Source organism: Equus caballus, chromosome 11 (assembly GCF_041296265.1).
Source record: "Equus caballus isolate H_3958 breed thoroughbred chromosome 11, TB-T2T, whole genome shotgun sequence".
In the NCBI taxonomy this organism is placed as follows: domain Eukaryota; kingdom Metazoa; phylum Chordata; class Mammalia; order Perissodactyla; family Equidae; genus Equus; species Equus caballus.
In genome coordinates, this window is record NC_091694.1 from 20690955 (window position 1) to 20716099 (window position 25145).

The window sequence follows — 25145 nt, forward strand, 5'->3', positions numbered from 1 at the left end:
TATATGTGGTCTGTCATTCACTGTGACCACATTCACATATGGCTACATGTCATTCACATGAAACGTCATGTGGTGCATGACTGTATAACTTTCTCGGCTTCCTGAAGCCCCAGCACAGAGCAGAGTGGAAATGCCTCCTTTGGCTGGTCATGCCACCATTTTTCTGTGGCATGGAGCATGGCACCTCCATCCGCATGCCAGTCAACACCCTTGCTCTGCGGAATGAGGCAGTGTGACCTGTGTGGTATGCGAAGGTGGGTTCGAGTTCATGGAGGAATGGTCCGGTTTCTGGCCTGCGCTTGGAGACAGGGTTAGCTGAGAAGGCCCTGCTGATGCCCCTACCCTGGGGAGAACAGATTGAGGTCACCTTGACCTAACTGTCCCTGGGGGGCAGAGGAAGATGGTACAGAGATGCCTTTGTTTCCTCTGCTCCAAGTCCCTTCTTCAAGGAGAGTTCCTGTTGTGTGGGAGCCAGAGGGGAGGTGGGGTGGGGGTGAAGAGCCTTCCCAAGCAAGCTGGAGGCATTCAGGAGGTAGCCCTGTGCCCAGGAGAGCTGAAGCCCTTGGGCTCTTAGATGTCCTGCTTCACCCCCACCTTGCCTCTGCTGGGATTGTCCACTTCCACTCCAGCCCCCAACCCCAAGATTCCTAGAAGTCTATGCTCAGCGTATACCGCACCCCAGGACCACGGTCCCTGCTTCTCCCGGAGTCTCCTCACCCTGGTACCTCCCTCTAGAAATGCTGCCCCCGTTGTTGTCTGTGAAGACAGAGCAGGACCCAGGGAGGATGTGTGTGCATGGTGAGGAATTCTGTGTGAACTGGGGGGAGGGGAAGGAGCTGCTGGCTCCCAGGTAAAGCCGGTCCACCCAATCTGCCTCTGTCCCTTGTCCTCTGCCACTCTTCAGGGAAGTCAATTTACAGTGAAGTCACCAAGAGAACACAAGGCCATCTAGCCTGAGGCATAGCCACTGTCCTCTGTTTCTGGGAACAGGTGAGGGAGGAGTGCAGGGCTGACGGTGAGTGGGAGGGGAAATCCTGCCTTCTTCTGCCCAGCTGCCCTGTCCACCCGCCTTGGGAGAGCTGCTCGCAGGACCCCGAGAGGAGGGGCGCACCGTCTGTGCTGAGCGCATGTTTCCTACTGGGTCAGGAGGGCAGGAAGGAGCCCACCTTCCTCATCGCAGGGCTGAGCCTGGTGAGGGAGAGGAGAGGGGGGCCACAGGCCCAGAGCTGGGCAGCTGAGTGGGACTGACTGAGGTCCTGAGCAGCCCTGGGTCTAGTCTGGCTCCCATCCTCATCCATAGAGACTACCAGGCTCCTATTCCTGCTAAGCTAGTTTCTTCTCCAGCCCAACAAGAAATCTTTTGTGCCTCAGCCAGCCCAGTATCGAACCTCAAGCCCTCTGGGGGTTGTGTGGGAGAGGACCGTGGGGCTCCTTCCTGCCATCCCCACTGCTCTGCCACTTTCCTTTGTTATGACTGGAGGGGGTTCCTTTCTCTCTGTCTCTGTTTCTCATTGTTTCCTGGTTTATCACGTGCACAAGCCCACCCACATCTTCCCTGTCCACTCCCCTGCTCCCCACCTCCAAAACTGGCTCCCCAGTTCCAGGAGCCAGTGGGGCACATAAAACCAAAATGAAGAAGGGCCAATGCCCCATCCCCTCCTCACTGGCTACTGGCCTGTTCTTCATTTGCTGCTCTGATCAGCCCCAATCGTGGGCCTTCCGTTCACTCCATGCTTCAGCCGTACAGTTCTGCCAGTGTGCTGACCTCTCTCAATGGCAAGTTTTTCCCCCCTATTCCACCTACCTAGAATGCCATTCCTCCCTTGGCCACCTGGTGACATTTTCCTCATCTTTCATAGGGTCAGTGTGGCATAGAGGAAAACATAAAGGCTTTGGAGTCCTAAGGACCTGGTGCCAACCCTGGCTCTGCTGTGTGACCTTGGGCAAGTGAGTCTGCCTCTCTGAACTGAGTGACCTCCTGTGTAAAAGGAGAACGGCAAGACCCACATCCCAGGATTGCTATGGAGACTCAGTCACAGTGCCTAGCACATAGTAGGTGTTCAGGGACCTTGGCCAGCAGAACTAGGCGTTTTCTCCTCTGCACTCCTGCAGCCCCTCAATCCTGTATTGCAGGCCTCTTCTTGTGGCTGTAACTGGTTGCAGAAAGGGCTATGTGCTGCTGCTTGGCTCTTAATAGCGGCTTCATAAATATCTGTTGGATTAATGAAGGTCCCTTAAATAGGACAGGGCTTCTCCAAGCTCTGACAGTTCAGGGGTTCCCTTGCACTGGTGCAGATTCGTTTCTCTTTCATACAACCTGACCCACAGCACCCAAAAGGTTCTCTCCTCTGCCACCCTGGCTCTGCCTGCTCTGGTCCTACTGACTTGCTCTCCTGCCCATGGCAGCAGCAGCAGCCTCATCTTTGCCTGGTGCTGGGCTGACTGTTGAGTTCTTTTTTTTTTTTTTTAATTAAGATTTTATTTTTTTTCCTTTTTCTCCCCAAAGCCCCCTGGTACATAGTTGTATATTCTTCGTTGTGGGTCCTTCTAGTTGTGGCATGTGGGACGCTGCCTCAGCGTGGTTTGATGAGCAGTGCCATGTCCGCGCCCAGGATTCGAACCGACGAAACACTGGGCCGCTTGCTGCGGAGCGCGCGAACTTCACCACTCGGCCACGGGGCCAGCCCCCTGACTGTTGAGTTCTTAACCCACCTGGCAAGCCAGCAAGATATGGCTGGGAGGGGCACTCTACTCCCTCCTCCGTGTCACTCCTGCCCTCTGGATAATGCAGCGTCGTCCTAGGACTCTGTGTGGAGAGGGCACAGTGACCCTGTTCCAGAGACAGAGTCCCCTCAGGCTTTCCAGAGAGCCACCCCTTTAGCTCTGGTTGGAAGGGAGCCCGGGCAGGTAAGGCACGTGGGAGCAGGATAGAAGGCGTGGGAGAATCTCCAGGTGGCCAGTCCTGCCAGGACCTGCACATCCATCACACCCGCCACTCCCCGCGCCCAAGCCTCCACCACCATGCCTGCCCCCTCCTGGCTCAGCAAACTGGCTGGGGCTGGGGTGAGGGAAAGAGAGAGAGAAAATGCTCATTTATCGACTGCCTTCCATAAACCAGGCATGACGCTGAGTTATTCACAAACTCTCTCTCTCTTTTTCCCTTTAAAAAGTGTTCATTTTCCTCATGTTTTAATAGGTAGGACAGCCCATGGTACAAAACTCAGAAGTTTCAAAAGGATATATGGTGAAAAGTTAGTCTGTCTCCTTTCCTGTTCCCCAGGTCCCCTCTGCAGGGGCAACCACAGATACTAGGGTGAGGTGTATACTCCCAGAAAGATTCTATGCATTTACGAACATATGCTATACGTTACTCCTACGACTTACACAGGAGGGGAAACTGAGGCCCTCAGAAAAGTTAAGTACTTTAGCTAAGGCCACACAGCTGGTAAGGTGGCAGAGCTGGGATTTGGAAGCAGACCGAATGGTAAATCTCGGCTCTTTTCACTGCCCACACTGGCAGCAGTAAGCCCTGGCAAGGACAGAGTCCCTCCTGAACCACTGGCTGTGACGATCCTCCATTCTGGGGCCCTGGAGATCTGGGGTCTCTGCCTTCCTGCCTGTTGAGTGCCTGGTGCCTCCTCCCTGTGGTGCCAAGAGCCTGTACTGACTTCACAGGGCAGAATCATCCCCCGATGGAAGAAGAGAAGTTCCCGCAAGTGTCCTTCCTTGGCTACTGTGTGGCTGGTGGTCCCCTGGAACCAGCCTGATTCCCGGGGTTCAGAGAGTTCTGAAGAGGGCAGCCACATGAGCGTATGAGCATGGGTCTCTGGCTAGAGGGAATCGTGGTTGCGGTTTCAATTACGTTTCCAGAAAATGGCCTCATGATCTCCCTGTGGCTGGGCAGGGCTGAAGGAGGATGTGAAGAGGGGGCATTGTTCTCTGTGGTAGCTACATGCCTGTCCATGAGAGTGAGGGTAGGAGGCTGGAGTCAGTCCCTCCTTGAGAGGAGGCTGGATGGATGGACAAGCGCTGCCCACCAGACTTCCAGGCTGCCCCTCAAGCTTCTTTCTCTCCTGGGTCAGACCAGCGTGGGATAAGAGATGACACCAACTCTCTCCAGTGGACATCTCTGCATCTGCAGGTATGTCTCTGGGACCTTTCTGTGTGGGCTCTTTGCAGGGTATTTCTGGATCCTAGCTTCCTATTCAGTTTCTTTCTTTCTAGGACTCCTTCGGTGTCATATCTCGGTCTGGGTCTTCTCAGCTTGGGGGACTATGTCCCTGAGGCTCAGGAGCAGAGGCTCTCACCTCATCTGAATTGGCAAGTAAGGAGAGGTAGGTGTTGGACCTTCCTTCCTGTCTCAGGTTGACAACATTCTTGTTTTGCTGAGGTAGTCACCCAGAACATTCCGTCCTTCTTGTCTGTGCACACAGCCAGCCAGATCTAGCTTGGTGCCTAGTGGTCAGTCAGAGATGTCCTATGAGATGCAAGAACAAAGAGACATACCTGTTCCACCCTCCAGGGCATTCACACTAGCACACTGCAGCAGCTGCTCACCAGCAGCCTAGGCAGCTAGATTGAGTCCTAGACCTGACCAGTCCTAGGAGGTGGGGTATAAATCTTAGCTGTGACTAAAAACTAACAAAGTAATTGTTAACAGCCCTGTAGCGCTTTATAGCATTCGAAGCACTTTACGCTATTAACTCACTTCATTCTCACAACAATGCTATGAGGTAGGTCCTATTTCTGTCACCACATTACAATGAGGAAATTGAGGCAGAAAACTTGCTCAAGATCATGGCTCAAGGAGTTGACAGTGAGTTTGGTTTTAGAGTCTGTGCTCCTTGGGTGTCTGCTCTGGGCTGGGCACAGGGTGGGGGGACTTAAAGGCAAATGGGATATTGTATGGTGTTGGAGATAGAGAGACATGTGAAAAAGAAATTGTCCTTCAACACGAGAGGTGCCATAATAGAGGCATGAATGATGTGTGGTGAGAAACAGGGAGAGCAAGGTTCATGCTGCCTGGACCAAGTGTCACCAAAAGGCAGACATCTAGAGGGCAGGCCGATGGAACAGCATGTGTACGGGCATAAAGACTTACAAGAAAGAGAAATGTGGTGTGCCCAAGTGTGAAACCATCATGAACAGTGACTGTCAGAGGGGTTGCCAGAGAGCCCAGGGCGGCTGGTGCTTCCATCCAGCTTCCTCCTCCAGCCTATCCTCCTCTGGCCTCAAAGCTCCCTGCATCTACTCCATGCGAAGTGCACCCGTGCCAGGTGTTGGCCCAGAGTGTGGGAGAGAAGCAATAGCCCAGGTGGGGGAGAGGCACTTTGTGATCAGGCTACAGACACAAAGATCTTTGTGGTTGGTGTTGTTCTGGAGGTGAAGGGAAGGCTGCTGGGAAGAGCTTCCAAAGGAGGATTGTGGGAGACCCAGGGGTCCCGCAGTTCTGGGTCATCTCTGGACGAGACGATTTTCAGACTGTAGAGAAGAGATGTCTATGAGTAGGGTCCTTCTCCTCCTGCCCCTGCCGCTGGGTTTCTGGAGATCTGACGTGCCTTGCTTTGGTGCTGGCCCTTGGAGTGTTGCCAGGGAAACCGTTGGCCAGCTCAGGAGATGTAGCCAGAGGAGAGGAGAGTGGGTGACTCAGGCTGCCTTCTCAGACACGCACCCCCTCCCTATTACAGGAAAAGTCTCCCAGAGAGCCCTTTCCCCCCTGGATCTTACAGAGGTGACGCTGCTTATTCTTGTTTTTCTGGAGAGAGCAGCCAGTGCCTTCTGCAGTTCTGACTGGTGGGAGCTAGCAAGAGTCCCCAGGGAGGGAAATGGTCTCAGACGCCCCTGTCCCCATAGATTCACTCTGGAACAGCGGAAGGATCCAGACGGCATGGGCCAATATGAACTCCTGCTGTGTCCATTCAGGCTCTCTGCCCCTCCGGGTGGTAAGGGGCAGGAGCCCTGGCCGAAACGCCCTCCAGGGAGCAAACCCGGGATAATTATTGATGGGGCAGCGGTGGACTTCTGCCCTCGGCCTGGGACAGGACCCGGAACGCGGGCCTCAGCCCGGGGAAGGAAGGTGGGCGGGCCGCGGAGGGGGGCCAACCAACACGACCACAACAGTCCGGCCCGAGCCCTGCTCACGGGGGTCGACCCTACACCAACCAGGCGGCATGTGCTCGTGGCCCGCGAGGCCCGGCTGGGGAGCCGAGCCGGGGAGCCGCCTCACCTCCGCGCAAAGCGGGGCTGCGCCTGGCGCCGGCGCCCCCGAGCGCGCCGCCACCCCGGGCGCGCGGAGGGCGTTCCGGGTCCCTCCAGGGCGCCCGCGGAGGGGGTGCGAGCGAGCGCGGGGCTCGCGGGCGCGCGCCGGGCGGAACCAGGAAGCGGCGCGCGCCGGCGCTGGGCGCGCTCGGGCTGCGGGCGGCGCGCGCGGCCGGGCCTCCGCGCTGGAGAGGCGCGCGCGCCCCCGTGGGCCCCGGCGTGAGGAGAGTCGGCGGTCGGAGCCGTCACCCCGGGCGGGGACCCTGCGCAGGCGACTCGGCGCGGCGGCCCGGCGAGGGAGGGAGCGAGCGAGCGGGCGGGAGGCAGCCGCTGGCGCCCGAGGGGCCGAGCGAGGTAGGAGCTGCGCGGCGAGCCCTGGACTCGGGGCCGGGGGACAGAGGCCGGGGAGCCCGCCCGGGCGGGGCCCCGCGCCCCGGCCGCCGAGCCGCCGGGTAGGGCCGCGCCGCCGCCATCGCTCCCCGGGCCGGAGGCGGCGCGGGGGCTGCGCGCTGGGGAGGGGGCGGCGGGGGTGCGTGGCCGGGGGCGCGCGGGGGCCGCCGTGCAGGGACTGGGGCGAGGCGGGAGGCGCGGAGCGTGGAGAGAGTGCGTGCGCGTGGGTCTGGGGGGGGCGTGTGAGCGACCCCTGCGCGGACACCCGCGAGCCGAGGGGGCCACTGCCGGCCGCCTCTCACCTTGTGTTGTAGTGCCGAACAGCTCCTACCGTCTCCTTGCTTTTCCTCCTTTTTTCGAAAGAGGTATCTGCGACTCCCGGGGCTGGGATGTGTCCGGGGGTGCCCGGTGGGGTAGGGGGTATTAGCAAAGCTTCAAGGAACAGTGCCTTATAAGGAGTCGAGACAACAAAACGAACCTTTCGATAAGGCTCCAGGGTGCGGGATCCCACATCAGGACCTGCCAGGCCCCGGCTGGTGCGTGTGGCAGTGGGGATGCAGCGTGTTCTTTTTTTCTAGCCGGGGATAAAGAGTGAAAAAAAAAAAGTGCTCCTGGTGTCGGGGGTAGATATAGAGAGTCGGAAGGAGAGTCGTTGTGTCACAAAAATTGGTCTGAGGCTAAAGGAATCTGGCAAGACGGTCAGGGTGATCAAAGACGACAGAACTTGTGTGGGGCAACAGGCGTTTGCAAACATTTGTAGCCAGCAGTGATGGAAAAGGCAAAGAAGAAAAACAAGCGCCAGCGTTTAGGAGGATGGGATTAATGAAAACCACAAGAATTTTAAAGGCAGAGAGATACCGATCCTCTTTCCCAAAGAGCCATAGCCCACGGCCTTTTCTTCTTGTCCCCTCTGAGCCTGTCATACGTTTGTATCAAATAAATAGTGCTGAAGGTGGGTCCTCGAATGTTAGAGCTGGAAAGGACCCGGGTTTATGCTGCATCCTTTTATTGTAAAATGAGGAAACTGAGGCCCAGATATATGGAGTCAGTGGCCTGCTCAGTTCACACAGCTTTTTAGTAGTTCAGGGAGTGAAATGTCGGTCTGAGGACTGTCGGATGGGTGCCCTTCCCAAGGCTCAGTGAAGCAGTAGATCTTTGCCTAAATAGAATTCTGTAAATTGCCTCTGGAATGTCTTCGGGAAATGCCCCTTGAAAGGGCTGGTGTGTCACCAAATTATTAAACGGAGCTCATGTCATTTTTTTCAGTCTTCAGATGGTGTTCGTCGTCGCCTGTAGGTTCGGTTTCCAAAGTGGTTGCGTAGCCTCTGGGCCATACTAAGCTTTCTGTTGTTGGGTGTATTTTCTCAAATAATTTTGTTATTGTTCAATTAAGATAATAGAGCTTTCCTTCTTTCCTCAACGTTCTTCTGTTGTTCATTTGTTTATATTATATTGTTTCTATCCCTTGGCTATAGTTCTTAGAAGAGGATATATTTTATTTAGTGTGCCTTTCATGTCTCTCTCATTTCATTTTGTAACACGGTGAAAACTGGATAGTTCTGATCATTTCAAATGGTGGAATCCTATTGATTGACCTTATTTCAAAGCTTCGGGCTTTTTGTTTGTTTTGGTACCAATTTCCATCTCATGGAAGATCAGAGTTGTTAGAACTGATAGTGTGAATGAGAGACAGGGCTGCTGATTTTAAGAAAAATTTACTATGTGTGACAGTTTGTGATGTCCGTCATGTTTAATTAAAATACCACCACACCGTGGTCAGGTAAGTGTAATCTAGCAGCTTATTTGTTTTCTCCAGCCTTTGGAAGATGAAAATTTCAAGCACCTGTTGAGACACAGGGAAGGAATGGAGAGATCTTGTTTTAAAAAAGCAAAACATCAGGGGGAAAAAAAGTTGATTTCTATCACCAGTAGTTTGGTTATTGCATAACCCAGAGCTAAACTGCACAAAATCTTTGCTATCTACCCAGCTAAATAAATTATCCCACCTTCTCACGAGTCCTCGCCTTTTCAGTATTCACATTTTTGCCAGCAGGACCTTAGTATGGATTGTGTTAAGAAATTTAAGGTGGATATAGTCCTTAAATGGGTACTTTGTGATATATGTGATAGAAGGGGGGAAGAAGTGCTCTCATTGTTTGGAGTGTTACAACATAAATATTTTGGTCAGCACTTCCTATTATGCCCCAACTTCTCGTTTCATCATCATTTTCTTGCTCTCAATTGATTTTTAAAAATTTAATTTACGTATGCAAAAAACAATAGCAAAACTAGTAAAAGGTATCATTTATTGCTCTTTTGGTACTTATGTCAATTTTTTCAAGTTAATTAGTGTTAGTATTCAAATTATTTGTGATTTGTGTTAGGTTTATAGTTATGACTGCACTTGTGGTGGCTCATTTGGCTTGTTTTTGTGTAGGGAGGTGATACAGGTAGGCTTTTCTTATTGTAAAAGGGAGATGTTACAAATAGGTACATAACACGCTCAAGATTAAAGTGAGGTTGAAGGTAGAATCAAAGGAAGCTTAATTATTCTAGTGCCCTACAAACATGTACGCTTCTCATAAAGTATTCACAGATTTCTGGAAGTTCTAACTACCAGTGATACATTTTTTCCCTTCTCTTAGAGTGTAGGTCACCGCGTTATTCCTACAAAAGGAAGCAAAAAACCTCCAGTTTTTATTAATTTGTCTTGAGCATTTGAAACTTATTCTTTTAAAAAGTTATCTGACAATTTCAGGTTACTGAGCTCTTCAGAAGAAAATCCTTCTACTGCATAATAACGTGTCAAAATACTTTGACTCTGAAACTTCTTAATAAAAATAATGTTTAAAAGTTAGCTCTGCAGTATCAGTGTCCCCAATTTTGTGTGGTGTTTAAAGGAAAAAATTTTCTTTAAATCTGAGCTTTGTTAACAGAAGTGTTCTAAAATCAGAAGTATTTTTTTCCCCTGCAATGTTGGAAACACAACAGTTTTATGCTTATTTCTGGGAATAAGAAAGTCAGATTTAACAATCTAGTTTCCATTGATCAAACAGTTTTTTATACATTTAAATCGCGAGCATCAAAGTGATAAAAAGGTTTTTTTGAAAAATTGCAGTCACTCTATTATTGTGTCCTTATTTTAAGTAGAATATTGACATGTTTTCTTATTAATGATGATCCTTTACTACTGAAAAACCTGTCAGTTTGAAGACTTTACATCTCTAAATCTACGCTATTTTTACTAATCAAAGGGAGGAGTAATTTACAGGTGTTTGAATTTTGGTTGGTTGAATGAGACCCTCACTTTTGGTGGTTTCAGGGTTTTAGATGACGTTTTATTACTTTTGTTAGTTTTGGTCACACCCATGACTTCCTTGGAAGGTATCTTTGAGGTTTGGTTTCCTTTTTTTTAAATGGTAATATTGGGGTGGGGGTGCTTCCTGTTTGTATTTTCAAAATTAGGTCCACATGTTAACCTTCTTGTAGTGTCACATTTTTATTTAAACATATAAACGCAAGCGTCAGATGTCATGTGGTTTGTCTTTGACCTGTCGTACTGCTTCATGACAGCTTTACTGAGTTCAGCCTGAATACCCAATTGGGAAGGCACGACATTCCTGAATCTTTTCCCAACTCTCTTCAAGGTTTAGCAGCCTTGAAGGAATCTTAAAACAACACCAGAGAAATTAACAGAAAAATGGGCCTGCTGCTATCTCTTTCCTCCCAGGTACCTCTAAGATAGAGTTGAAACGTGTTATTCGGAGCCTTGAATGTCAGAGCCTTAAAGGGAGATGGCTGTGGGTTTGTATAACATAGAACCCCACTTAGTAAGCGGTAGCTGTAGCAGTTTTTCTGCCTTCACCTAAAGGCCATACAGAATGTGGTGGAGGAGTTAAGTAAGAACAAGGAGAAGTTGAGGGTATGGTAGTAGAACTCTGGAGGAATCACCCTCAGCCGGAAGACTCTTCCTTGACCGTGCTGGATAATTTTTACGTGGTAGGTCACTTTTAATGTCGACGTTGGCGTCTGAGTTATGTGGATCCTTGAGAAGTGTATCCTCGAAAGGAGCATGTTTAGTATTGTTTCCATGATTGAAGCAAGTTGCCTTTTCCTGGCCTTCACCCAACTTTAAGAAGTGTAATGACTAAATAGACTCCAATTAAATTGGAATTCAGATATGTTTGCAGTTCAGGGGCAGTTTCTCTCTCCTAAATTTTCTTTTGGATCGCATTACTAAAGACAATACTGCGCGGGTATGCAGAATTCTGCACAGTTATGCATAATGCAATTTACAAATGAGATTAAAACATAGAGTATCTTGACCTCTCATTTCCCCCCAATATTCAAGGAAGGAGCAGTTATAATCTGTCACATACTGGGTATTTTCTTCTTTGGATTTATTCATAATAATTACATGCATTTCCCATGTATTATAATCCTATTAAGATGAAAAATACATATATTGATTGATAAAAAACATTTATTTTTTGGAAGCTAGCTTGCGAAATCTGCTCTAACTCTCTCCATTTATTCTTCCCTTGCCTTTGGAGCTTCTAACTCTTTTTTAGATCTTTCCAGATCTCTATTATGAAGAGAAATATCTCCATATTCTATGCACTGCTAGTTTTTAGAGGTGCTTGTGCTGACTCATTTTTTTAATTATACTAAGATATAGAGTATGGTTTGAGAGCAGTAATGAGATTCTCAGAAAATATGAAAACTTTCCTTTCTGACTAGTTAGAGAAAGGTTGGGGAAGACAAGGGGAAATACATCAATGTGCCAATCAATTATTTTTATTTGTTGGGATTAATTTGGTGACTAATATTTTCAATGCCCATCGGGCCAGTAAGAGTGAATTTGGCTTTACTTTACCCTGCAATGATGACAGGGCAAACCCAAGTGTTTTCTAATACTGCTTGTTTTTCCCTGGTAGGGGATTTTTTTGTGTATGGGAAATCAAGCCAAAGTTACCAGTAATAGCCACATCCATGATTTGTATTAAAAACAACTGTTTACCACTCTGGGCTGTAGTTCTGCTTACCATGGGCTCATCTGGGAAGATGTACTCGTTATCTGTATGATAGTTATTAGGCCATCTTTCAAAAAGTGATCAGATCAGAAAATTAATTAAAAAGTACTTCAAATTATGTCCCAAACCTAAAAGTAGACAGATAATAAAACTAATACCTAATACTGTCCGCTTACAGTGTGCCAAGCAGACACTGTTATAAGCTCTTGCCGTGTTTAAACTCATGATCCTTAAAGGGGTGGGTATTATCCTCAGATGAAAGATGAAGAAATGGTCACAGACAAGTTAAGTAACTTGTCCAAGGTCACCTTGCTCGTAATGGCAGGGCTGGATCCCGACCCAGGCCAAACTGATGCCAGAGGCTGCTTTTTTAACCACTGCACTGCAAAGGGGAGCAGGCAACTACAGCTTTGCAATAAGATATTTGGTTTCTTTAAGGCATTTATTTGTGTTCTTGTTTGTTTTTAATAGAAAATTTTTTATGTGTATTTGGAATGTTTTTAAGTTTATGAAGGTGAGGATAAGTATTTTCCAACTAACATATATATTCCTAGTGGAAATTATATTAAAACAGAGAACATCTTAATTTTCACTAAAAGTTGTGCTTTGTTATTCTTCTACCAGCATTACCAGACGCATCATAGGAGAAGACCTATAAGCTGTCTCCTTGGCCTCTGTTTATAAACAAAAGAATCTTTTTTTTGCCAGTGGGGCATATAACATATGTGTTTGTTGACTGAGCATGCAAGTATCCAGCTCATGTTATTCACAACTTTATTTTGAAGGGGCTTATGGTCCTATTCTTGTTTTATTGAAGCTTTTTAGAGCCACTAATCATGATTTCTGAGATAGAAGGACTTAAGCATTTTAATTGGGGGGGACTAATTATTGTGTTTAGAGCTATGCAAAGGCCCTTGGAAACTAGCCTCAGAAATGTATCCCTTTTCGTATCTGATGCTTCCTTTCTCCCAGCACTTTGCCTTGGAGATGGATTGTGAAGTTAAATCTGGGAGACAGAATTCACAACCTTAAAGTGCAGTGATTTGAATTTGAGAGATGAAGTCAGGGACAAGAAGAACTTCAGTTCCCTGAGCAGGGGGGGTAAACTTGTTCAAATAAACAGAGGATGTTAGCTTCCAGGATTGTCAAACTGTCACCTTTGACCAGGGTTGAATTTTCTTTGAATGTTGACAGAAGTTACAATGTCAGTGGAAAAAGCTGAATGTGAAGTATCTATAACTCAGAATTTCCTTATGTTTGTGTCAGTGAGATCCTACAATTAAAGCTGTTGTTTTTTTTTTCTGTGTCTGATTAGTTGAAAAAGGCTTCACTGGGGTTTTCCAGCCTTGAGGTGAGAGTAAATTAGAAAGTTTGTGAAAAACTATCTTGTGTTGTCTGAAATTCAGAGCCTGTAGCTGGTGGCAAATCACCATGTTTTTGTAAAGAATGGGATTTAAAAATCAAACCTGGGTGAAATGTTTTAAATAGGCTACATTCACAAATGTCATTGTAGTGTTTGTAAAGAGAAACCATTGAGCACTTAATCTGCTAAAGTGCTAAAAATTGGGATTTACCAGCTTTGTAATATAGTATTCTACCAGATATTCATTCATAGTTTAAACCAGGTGAAATGTTCTCTCAGAAACAATGCTAATTCTATTTTTTTGTTTTGTTTCATGTTTCTAAAAATCTTTTAGTCATCTTTTAGGCTTGAGAAAAGTAGCAAACTAGAGATCTACAGAAATGTTCAGCTCTTTACAAAATGGAAGTCAGTTCACCTTGTGAGTTTATGTTTTTAGGATTTGTGATCTGTTTTTGGTGGAAAGTAAGGGTGAATCGTAGTGAGACTTGGACATGGTAAAGCCTTACTCCAAAAGGTATGGAAGGTCTTACATATAGGGATGCAATGCAAATATTCCTTCTTTTTATTCTGTTGTTATTGTTTCAATTATGGAATGATATATGGAAACCCTGAAGCATATCCTAAGCATATTTTAAAGATGCGTTTATCTTGCAGTGAGTTTAAATATCAGGTAAAAATACTGAATTCATTGTAATGTGTATAGAGATTGACCTTCCTGCTTAACTGTTGAAGGTATCAAAACAAAATAGTTTTAAAAGATTTGGCTTCCCGAATGGCATGGCTACAGTTAACATGCTGAGTTGGTGATGAAGCGCGATCCCTTGATTTTGCAACACCAGAGCAGAGCACGTAATTTTAAAGGAATGGGCCATAAGTAAGATAACTTATTACCTCAAGCATACATTTTAAATTTTGTCCCAGAAATGTGACATTGTCAAAATGTATGATTTTGAATTTTCATTACTATGTGTGAGAGGTCTAGTTTGGATGGAACTTAATATTACATTCCAGTTATATTGGGACGTTTGAACAGGACAAACAAAAACAGTGGCTCTTATGGAATAACTCATAACAGATAATATTGATATATATGAATACATAAGTATTAAAACTTCTTTATGCCCAAGATGCCAGAAACCAAAGGTAAATGACAAAGTAAGAAAAATATTTTTAACATATGTGACAAAAGATTATTGGTTAATGTTCTTAATATATAAAGAGTATATGCAAATAACAAGAAAAAGATGGTTTTTTCCAATGGGAAAATGAACAAAAGAAGAAATACAAATGGCCAATAACCATATAAAATTATATTCAGCTGCACTAGAAATCAAGAAATGCAGATAAAAACAATGACATAATTTGTCCAGTTAACAGATTTACAAAGACTAAAAGTATTGAAAAAATAAAAAGTGTTACTTAGGAATGTGGGGAAACTGGCACATTCATACTCCTTCTTCAGATGTAAATTGGTGCTTTTTTTGAAGGGCAGTTTGATATATGTGTTAAAAGCCTTAAAAATGTGCATACCCTTTGATTTAGCAGTTCCATTTAGGTACATAATCTTAAATATTTTCAAAGATTTTATACAAGGATGTTCCTCATAGTGCTATTTAAAACAGCAATAAATTAGAAACAACTTCAGTGTTTGGCATTAGAGAACTAGTGAGCTAAATGGAGGAATATGTACAGTGGAATACTATTCAGCCATTTCAAATCATGTTATAAAACAATATGTAATGACTTAGGTAAAGTCCACAATATGTTACTAAATGGAAAGGCAAATTACAAAATAATCACAGTTGTGCTTGGAAAAAAGAATGTTTTTCTTCTAGGTTCGGGGGATTCTGGGGGGGTGTGTGCTCTTTCTGGTAGCTTCCTGTTTCTCTGTAATAAACAGGTAATAATGAACAGGGAATATTTTGTAGTCAAGAAAAAAAGGTATTTTTAATGAATGGATAAAGAAAATGTGAGAGAGATATATAATGGAACATTATTCAGCTATAAAAAAGAAGGAAATCGTGCCATTTGCGACAACATGGATGAACCTCAAGGGCATTATGCTAAAGGAAATTTCAGATAGAGAAAGACTGATATTGTGTGATCTCACTTATATGTGGAATCTAAAAAAACAAACTCGTAGAAACAGAGCAGATTGGTGGTTGCTAGGGGCTGGGGCTGGTTGGGGGGAGGGGTTAGTAGTGGGGGAGGAATGGGTAAAAGTGGTCAAAGGGTACAAACTTCCAGTTAAGATGAATAAGTCCTGGGGATGTAATGTACAGCATGGTGACTGTAGTTAACAATAGTGTATTGTATATTTTAAAGTTGCTATGAGATTAGATCTTAAAGGTTCTTACCACACACACAAAAATTGTAACTATGTGAGTTGATGGATGTGTTAACTAACCTTATTGTGGTAATCGTTTCGCAATATATACTTCTATCAAATCATTACATTGATACCTTAACTTACGCAATGTTATATATCAATTATATCTCAGTAAAGCTGTGGAAAAAAGTTATTTTTAAAGTGATGTATTGATTTATCTTAGAATAAGAAACTTGTTTTTGTTTTCAGTTAGTGTTTCCTTTTTAGGAGCAGAAAAATGAGTAATTTTTGATGTCTGTTAAATATTTGGCATGGTATATTTATTTGGTATGGTTATATGACATCTTTTGTTGAAGAATTATTAAAATCATTCTAACTGTATTTAATGTTTTCAGAGTTAGGATAATTTGAATTTTAAGACTGAGTTATTTCCTATGTTTGATGAAATGCTCCATATTTTTATATATAAGCTGATGGAGAATTATATTGTTTATAAATATAATAAAGAAATTACATTGTTTTACTCCTGTATGTGCTCTGCTAAGTTACCATTCATTTCATATTGAAGATGTGTTTTTTTCCAACTTTTGAAAAAAATTTGGTGTAGTTTATTTTAATTTCTTGCAACCCCAAATATTGTATTGTTTCAATATATTTTCTGCATTTACTTTTGTACTGCCTTCTCTTTCATGATGATACCTAAAAAGGTTGCTAGGTTTATGGATTTCTTTTTCTTGTAATTCCGTTAGTCATGCTTAATGACTTCTCTGTGTTTATTATGGTATTCGTTTGGGACTATCTGGTAAAGGAAATCTCTAGCGAAAGATACTTTCTCTTGGGTATATGTCATTGCTAATAAAAAGACTCTTGTATTCTGCCTTAATTAAATCCACATTAAATAGTTTTGTTGTAACTGGATTTAGTGTTTAAAAGCATTTTAACATTTTAAGGAGTTTAAAGAAGAAAAATGAAAATAAATTTACAAGTTGATGTTTTAGGAGAATTGTGGAGCACAGCTATGTAGGTCTTATCACTTTGCAGCAAATAAAATAGCAGTCTTAAATAATGTATTTTTGAGCACAGCAGAAGACCTAGTTATTTTATGTAAAATTCAACTCAGTAAATAAATATAAATATATAAACATATATTGCCCAATATGCCTTCATGAATAAATCCTGTTGATTTTGTGGTTCTTTTTTTCTTATCACTTCTTACCTCCTCTGCCTCCTGAAAATGTGATAATCTCATTTAATCCACAATTATGCTTTCCTTTGGTTTCAGTTCATTTATAGTTGTCGATTTTTCCTGTAATCTGCTTTATCACTGTGATACTGTTGTGACCAGTTAAAATAATCCTGTCTTCTCTTATATATCTGAATCATTTTCACCAAACCATGGCATTTTAGAAATCATGTAAATTTGGGACCTCAAAATTAGCATTATATGTTTCATAATATGACATCAGTAAGTTATAGAATTTATTTTTTTGAGGAGGATTAGCCCTGAGCTAACCGCTGCACCACCAGGCCAGCCCCCAGAACTTATTTTTTAAATTAATATATAAAATGATTTATTGCTTTCTTCATTTAGAGCTAGTTACTTGATTGTGTTCTAGTGTTTCTTTGATTTTGGAAACTTGGCTATCTTTACAAAGATGTCTTTTTCCAAACCCATAAATCTTAAGGTTCTCTCTTAAAGGAGCTCAAATTTATGTAAGATTCAAATGACTGTAAAAAAAAAAAAAAAACTTTTAAAAGTTAACATAGGGGCTGGCCCCGTGGCCGAGTGGTTAAGTTTGCACGCTCCGCTTCAGTGGCCCAGGGTTTCACTGGTTCGGATCCTGGGCGCGGACATGGCACTGCTCATCAGGCCATGCTGAGGCGGCGTCCCACACAGCACAACCAGAGGCACTCACAACTAGAATATGCAACCATGTACTGGGGGGCTTTGGGGAGAAGAAGAAGAAGAAGAAGAAAAAGATTGGTAACAGATGTTAGCCCAGGTGCCAATCTTTAAGAAAAAAAAGTTAATTTTATTTGAAACTCTTTACTCTGCTTTTTGTCTCTTAGCTGCTAGAGGGCTTTTTGGGATTGTGTGTTTGTGTGTTTAAAAATACTTCCAAGGCGAGTAAAGAAGTTTATGCCAAAGTTTTGTAGTAATTGGGCTACTAATCAAGATAAGACTTAAGTAAATATTTATTGACTAGTGAATGAATGGACTGTACCATCACGTATGCTTTATAAGGCAAAGTTAGACGACAGTTGGACTTGTTAAACTGTATATGCTAGTGGTTCTTAACCATTTGGGAATTAGGAGACCTTTTGAGACTCTAAGGGAAACCATTCTCTTCTGAGTAAAATACACATACACATAAATTTTTGCATACATTTGAAGAGGTTCATGGACTCAGGTTACAAACCCCTAATATAACTACCAGCTCTTCATTAACACAGGTAATGGTGGGGGTGGGGAGTGGGGTGGGGGTGGGGGTGAATATGGAGAAGAGGTAGCAATCCAAATTTAAGGTTCAAATAAACCTTGTTGTCCGGGGGCTCAGCAGGAACTTGTTTCCCTGGGAACTCAATAAATATCAGTCTACTTCAACATTGTTAGGTCTGTGTTCCATTGTATAACCCTACCATGGTTTAGTTAATCCGTTAATACCTTTCAAAGGATGTTTAACTGTTTCCAGTTTTTCACTTGTGTAAACAATACCCTGGTGCAGATTCTTAGGTTGAGTGAATTTTTGCCATTTACTGGACCATCTCCTTTGTGTGAATTCTAGAACTGGAGTTGCTGAGTCATTTACATAGATAATGCCAAACTGCCCTCCAGAAAGGCTGTCCCGGTCTACACACGCACCAATAACTACTGCACGAAGGGGATGGCCATTTCCCCACATTGACCATGACTGAGAGTGGACAACCTTTATATCTTTGCTAGTCTCTCATATTTCTTCGTATTTCTTTGATTTCTAGCAAAGTTGGGCGTTTCTTCACATGTTTATTGGTCATTTGTTTCCTCTTTTTGATTTGCCTTTTTATATAATTAGCCTGTTTTTCTATTATACAGATGTTTTTGAGTTTTCCCAAGGATCTTTCTGTCTTACATATTACAAGTAATTTCCCTCCAGGCGTTTTTTTTTTTTTATGCGTTCAACTTTGTACAGTATTTTTTGTAGTACAAAAATGTTAAATTTTCAGGTAGTCTAATTTAATAATCTTTTCTTCTCTGATCTGATATTAAGATATGCTTAGAAAAACCATCCCTACCCAAAGATTGTAAAATTTTCATTTGTATTTTCTTATAGAATATTTTATGGTTCTGTTTTTTTGCATTTCGTCTCTCGAGCCATCTGGAATCTGTCTGTGTGTAAGGAGTGAGGTGGGAATGTAGCTTTGTTTTCCTAAAAATAACAATAGTTAATATTTATTTATTTAATTCTTTTCTGAGGAAGATTAGCCCTGAGCTAACTGCTGTCAATCCTCCTCTTTTTGCTGAGGAAGACTGGCCCTGAGCTAACATCTGTGCCCATCTTCCTCTACTTTATATGTGGGACGCCTGCCACAGCATGGCTTTTGCCAAGCGCTGCCATGTCCGCACCCGGGATCCGAACTAGCAAACCCTGGGCCACCGAAGCGAAGTTGTGTACTTAACCGCTATACCACCAGGCCGGCCCAGTTAATATTTATTGATCACTCACTTGTGTGCCAAGCACTGAGCTAAATGTTTCACGTGTATTAATAATTTTATCCTAAATCAATTCCAAAGGGCTAACCAGTTATCCAAAAAAATCCACCATTTCCCACCAGCTCCCTCTTTTCCCCACAGATAGGAAAGTCTGTCATGTACAAAGTCCTCATATATGTTCAGATCTGCTTCTTGTCTGTTCTGTTCCATAGATCAGTGTGTCTCTGAATATGCTACATTGTTTTAATTATTGGATGTTTTATTTGGGTCATTAAAATTTTTTCAGAGAATAAGTCAGAGAGTTGAGAATTTGCATAGACTTCCTTTGAAATATGCGTTAGGATAGATTTTTAATGTGACTCAGAATGAATTTCACATTCTCTGAACAGATGGTAGATAATCACCAGTAGTTCCATTAAAGAATCACTAGATTTAGTCTTACATGTATCTTTCTGTAGAGATTATGTAGCAGAATAGCAATTTTTAAAAACAATACTCTGTATACTTTTGACTCAAAATAGTGTAATTTCATTCTAACATTTCAGTAATATAGTAAGACAATATATATTTTTTTAATTTAATTTAAAAGCTTAGGATTGCTTTCAAAATTTTCTCCTAAGCAAAACATAGAAGGACAGTTATAAATGTTACAGATAGGTCATATATAAACTAGAAAACTGTAAACAAGAGTTATATAGAAACGTGTAAAACATTTATATTATAAATGAGTCCTAGCTAGTACATATATAAATGTAATTTTCTAGTAGCTACCTTAGAAAACAAAGTAAAAAGAAACAGGTGAAATCAATTTTAATATTTTCTTTATCCCTGTATATCCAAAACACTATCATTTCAACATGTAATCAGGATAAAAACTATTAATGGGATAATTTACATTCTTTTTTTTTTTGTACTAAGTCTTCAAAATCTGGTCTATTTTTTACATTTACAGCATGTCTCAATTTGGATGCAAAATTTTCACCAGAAATACATGAATTGTGTTCAGATTTTATAAAACTTTTAGTTAATAGATTCACATACCCAGGTTGTTCCAAAGATACTTAAAAGTGTTCCAAATAACTAAATCGAGCATCAGTTTTTAAGTTTACATTTAAGTTGAAGTAAAAAATCCAGGGGCTGGCCCCCTGGCCGTGTGGTTGGGTTTGCCCGCTCCACGTCAGTTGCCCGGGGTTCACCCATTCAGATCCTGGGCGCAGACCTACACACCGCTCATCAGACCATGCTGTGGTGGCATCCCAAGTAGAAGAACCAGAGAGACTTACAGCTATGTACTGGGGCTTTGGGGAGGGGAAAAAAAAATTCAGTTCCTCACTCACACTAGCCACATTTCAAGTGCCCAATGACACGGGTGACTGGTGGCTGTCATATTGAACAGTGCAGTTAAAGACCTTCTAAAGAAATAAAATAAAATACAGACCGTCTCTTTTTAACATCTAGTTTACAAACAACTCAAATACAAGTAGGATCTCTTGCCCTCTGGGCACTGAAGCCACTGCTCTGTAAGGGAGCAGCAGCTACTCGGGGACTCCCACCAGACACCCCCCACCCCCACCCCAAACACACACAGACACACTCCCTTTTTGGAGACTGCTGCACCAGGACATGGTTGCCGCATTATCCACGTCCTTGGAGGAGCTTCTCTTTTCTTGGGAGTAGAAAAGCAGTCTGCTGTGTGGGAGGTGGGATGGGAACAGACCCGGGTGGAGGCATTATTTTGTTACTAATGGCACTCCTGACTAGGAATTCTAATATCATTCCCTTCAGAAACAAAATTACAAAAGGTCAGTCAATTTTGTAGGATTGAGATCAACTGAGGCTTTTGAGCTCACCTAGGAATTTTTCATCTCTTTGTGACTTTGTTTCTACAGGAAGATGTTCCATGTTCCAAACAAATGTGCAGATACATTTTGGGATGTGATTGCATTTGTAAGGTGATTGGGAAGCGGTTGAGGGTTGCCTGTTGTTTTTGTTACAGAAAGGTGCAGGGGCTTGAGTGTTGAACTTCGAGACATCAGCCGAAAGTGCCTCTTGTCACCTATATCACCTTGCTTACCACTCTGGAACTAAAACAACCCATTCTGTTTTAGGTGTAACTAACTATCAGATCACTTTTAGGTGGTGTTTTTTGGTGTTTTGTTTTGTTTCAGGGTGCAAGTGTGTGTTTTGTTTTTGAAACTTGAGTTTGCCTAGAAAAGAATCCTATTCATCTTTCGGTCTTAGCTACTATTCATTTTTATGGTATACATAAAGTTGATGCTTCAAATTTGAGATCTTCCAGTTACAGATGAAATTTTTCCTTTCAAGAAAGATTTCCCCCCCTGATGTTAGTTTAGCCTTAGGCGATACCTAAGGGAGGAGAGTAATTTTTAGTTCTCCTTAGATGAGGTGATGATAACTCCAACTGTGTGTGGGAGTCTGAGCGAAGAGAGCTTCAGAAGGCCAACTTGGTAGAAATTCTGGGACCCTGGTAATGCCTAAGCCCCACTTCCCTCCATTCTTCAGGCCTCCTTCCTACTTAGTTTATCCTAATAGTCTTTTTAGATCTCTGATTCTAGAAGGAACCTGTGAAGAAATAGATAGAACTTCTCTGTTGCTTTGAACATTGCCTGACACCTAAGCCAAATTAGTTGGCTTTTTAGTGCTAAATTGAACCCTCTAGCTTTTACTACTGCGTGGGCTTTAGGAACCCCTCCGTTTTAGTATAGTGCCTCAAATAGGTTAATCGTAATGCTTAAAACATCTTGATACAGTTTATTGAATGTAAATTATTCGTCAATAAAATTAAGGATTATTTTCAAAAAGGGAAAATCTCTTTCTTCCAAATAGAATAAGACAACCTATCTTAGAATAGTTAACATGTTTTCTTAAAGATGAAAATTTAAGAGCATATACAAAAGTTGTTATGCTCCAAGGAGTCTGATTCTTTTGTTTTAAAATTCAATATACTGATTCCATAAAAGACTGTTGTGTGCGTTGAGAAACAGGTGGGGCATTTTCAAGTGTTTCAAAATATTTTTGTTATACCCAGGTTTTCACTGTGATGGTATTTGTTGTTTTAGTAGAATTTGACCTATCTTTATTCTGTGAGAAAAAGAAGAAACTAAACATTTCCTAGCCACCTATCCCCTCATGTGGCTCTGCCTTAATGGGTAGAAACTCCAGTCTCATTGCGAATTTTTAACTCCATGCTCTTTATTTTTGGTACCTTGTGGAGATTGAATCTGCAAATCATCTTTGAAAGATAAATGATTTGATTTGATTGTGGCGAGCATGAAAGTTATCCTCTAAATAAAGCTGTGTATCCTGGAAAAAAGCTGGACTAATAACCACGCTGAAATGATCTCGACTGTGGAATCCTTGATTTGAGCCGATTTGTTTTGCACATACCATAGCTTCATAAAGATGATCAAGTTTCCGCAGGGATGAGCAGATGTCCTGGTTTCAGCAGAAATTGCTTTCACATTGCCAAGCCTTTCACAAATGCCAGTCATCACCTTCGTTAGTCTGATTTTGTTGCGATGCTTTGAAAACTTTTTTCCAAATATTGGTTTGAATGCACAGACTTTGTTGTTTACCTGTAAGATTCTGTAATAGGTGGTATCCTTTTCCCCCAACAGAAATGAAAAGAAGAAAATTAAAAGCAAAAATTAGAAAGTATAGCATAGGTTTTATTATTTAAAATATTTAATGTTAGATCCTAGAATCTAAGTTCCATAAAAGGCATGTCTGTGTTATTCATTGCTGTATCTTCGTACCTAGAACAGAACCTGGCGTGTAACAGGTGCTCAGTAAGTGCTTGTTAAATAGATACTAATTGTTTCTTTTAGGGGATTGGTCCACTTCCATTTGTTTATGGTAGGCAGAGGCTCATCTCTGATAATAAGCATTGATTGATGTTGAAGATACCTTAATTCCATTTATTCCTCTTTAATCTCAATATAGAGGGTGTATCCAGAGACCACTTCAACCCTCAGAAGGGCTGAAAATATTTTACTGTGGAAAAAAGAAAAGAGAAAGGAAAGCCAATTCTCTTTGTTTCCTTTGGATTTCAGAGTTGAAGATGGAAGAAGTGTGAGTTCACTGGGCAAGAACTTGCTTTCCCCCCCCCCATTTAAAAAAGTTATATATATAATTTATAATATATATATTTAATATATATTTTTAGCGTTTTAACCATTTTTCAATAAATAATTCAGTGGCGTTAAGTATATTCACATTGTTGTGCAACTATCACCACCATCCATCTCCAGAACCTTTTCGTCTTCCCAAGCTGAGGCTCTGTACCCATTAAACAGTAATTCCCCGCTCCCCCCACCCCAGGCCCTGGCAACTGCCATTCTAGTTTCTCTCTCTCTAAATTTAACTACCCTGGGTACCTCATATAAGGTACAAATTATATAATATTTGTCCCTTTGTGTCTGGCTTACTCTTTTTTTTAAATATGGCCCTTTTGCTTGGAGACTTGACAATTTTTCTTTTCCCTGGGTTTCTAGTTTTTGTTTTGTACCTAGACCTGGGCAATGATGCATACACAATAAGTATCCAAAGACAAGTTAATTCCACAGCTTGTTGCATACCACTAGGGGGTTATTAAAGCTTTGACAGTGTGATTCCTAATCTGTATGTCTGTAGGTTTATCTCCTCCAAGTCTTGCTGATAAACCTGCACTGACAGTAATATCAGAGGTTAGCCTTTCGCCATGTTTCATAAAGCAAACTGTTCTCCTTGCTATAGCCTGATTATGCACTGGAAAGTTACTGTTTGTGCAGACATTCAGACAAACTCCACATAAGGGACAACAGCTACAAAAGAGGTTTTGATTGCTGCTCTATTAAGAAGTTGTATGTTCCTACTTGTTTCTTTTCCTTGTTTTTCTATCCTCATTATACCTTTCTCCTTCCTTCGCTCTCTTCCAGTCTATCTATCCCTCCCTCCCTCTCTTCTTTCCTTCCTTCCTTTTTTCTTTCTTTTTCATTCTCATTTTTCTGAATAGTTGCTACAGAGACAACTTGACCCTATGATCCAAATATAAATAAAATAGTCATGCCTCTCTTTCAGTCTGCCTGGAGGGAGAGGGGAAGAAGAAAGTAAGAGAACTAAAACTAAGGGGGAAATATTCTTAATCTTTTTTTTAAAGGACAGAACCTAGCTTGTTGAGGGAAAAGAGAAATATACTGAGGGGCCTGATGGGTAAAGAAACAGAGAGAGAAAGAGAGGGAGAGCCTTGGAGAAAGATTCGAAAAGTCACCTGTGGAGTTGAGACTTCAAGCAGGATTTTACTCTTTGGACTGTTTTAGAGTCTCTTAAACTCAACATTGAACATGGGGCTAGTAAAAAGATTTTCTACCACTATATCCCTGCTCATTTTCACTGGGCAGATCACTTCTGCTTTCCTTGACTCCATTTTCTCCACCTGTAAAATGAAGTGTCATCAATTAGATTCACAACCATAAGAGTTTGGACTGAAACTGTTAGAATATGAAAGGTATTTTTAAAATTCAATCTTTATGATGTCTACAAATACAGGTGTTAGTATGCTAGAGATATAAGTATTGACAATGAAAAATTGTCCAAAACCAAAATTGGCTCCTAATGGAAAGGTGGAAATGGTTGTGATGGAATTCAGTAACCTCTGTATCCCGGGATTTCTGTGACTTTCAGGGTGTCAGGAGAATCTTCCAGTCCTTCCTGTTTAAGTATGAATGGACATGTATTACCATTGTTGCCCTGCCCCCACTTCTACCCAATTTAGATTGCCAGTATTTATGAAGTTTACTAGTCACAAATAGATTCTTGCATTTCCCATTCCTTGTCATAGGGCCCTCTTTCAGTTCAATATGCTTTTATTGGCACTTACTTCGGTTTTCTTTACAGCAGCAGCTGCTAATTAGTGACAGCTTTTGAGCAAGCAGCTTGTCATCTTTGGCAGGGTAGGGGACATCCATAGCAATTCAAGACTATATTTTCACTTGCTAAATTTGCTTTGCTACATGGAAATACATCTTGAATAAAAAATAGTCTGTAGTCAAAGGTGGCTGTGTTTACCGAAATATCTTCCTG

At 42.5% G+C, this 25145-nt stretch overlaps 1 protein-coding gene across 8 annotated transcripts in view; it reads left to right on the plus strand.

Moving 5' to 3' along the window:
• Positions 1–25145, plus strand: part of STAT5B (signal transducer and activator of transcription 5B) — a 68453-nt gene that overhangs the window by 3218 nt on the left and 40090 nt on the right. Inside the window, exons 2-3 of one of the 8 annotated variants that reach the window (XM_070227248.1) lie at positions 4083–4141; positions 4225–4334. The exons of 1 other annotated variant lie outside the window; for it this stretch is intronic. The gene's annotated coding sequence lies outside the window, so the exon portion shown is untranslated. Of the gene's footprint in view, positions 1–4082; positions 4142–4224; positions 4335–5951; positions 6077–6440; positions 6613–6845; positions 7014–25145 lie in introns of those variants that run through there. 6 more of the 8 variants (XM_070227253.1, XM_070227250.1, XM_070227252.1 and 3 more) reach the window with 6 other exon arrangements.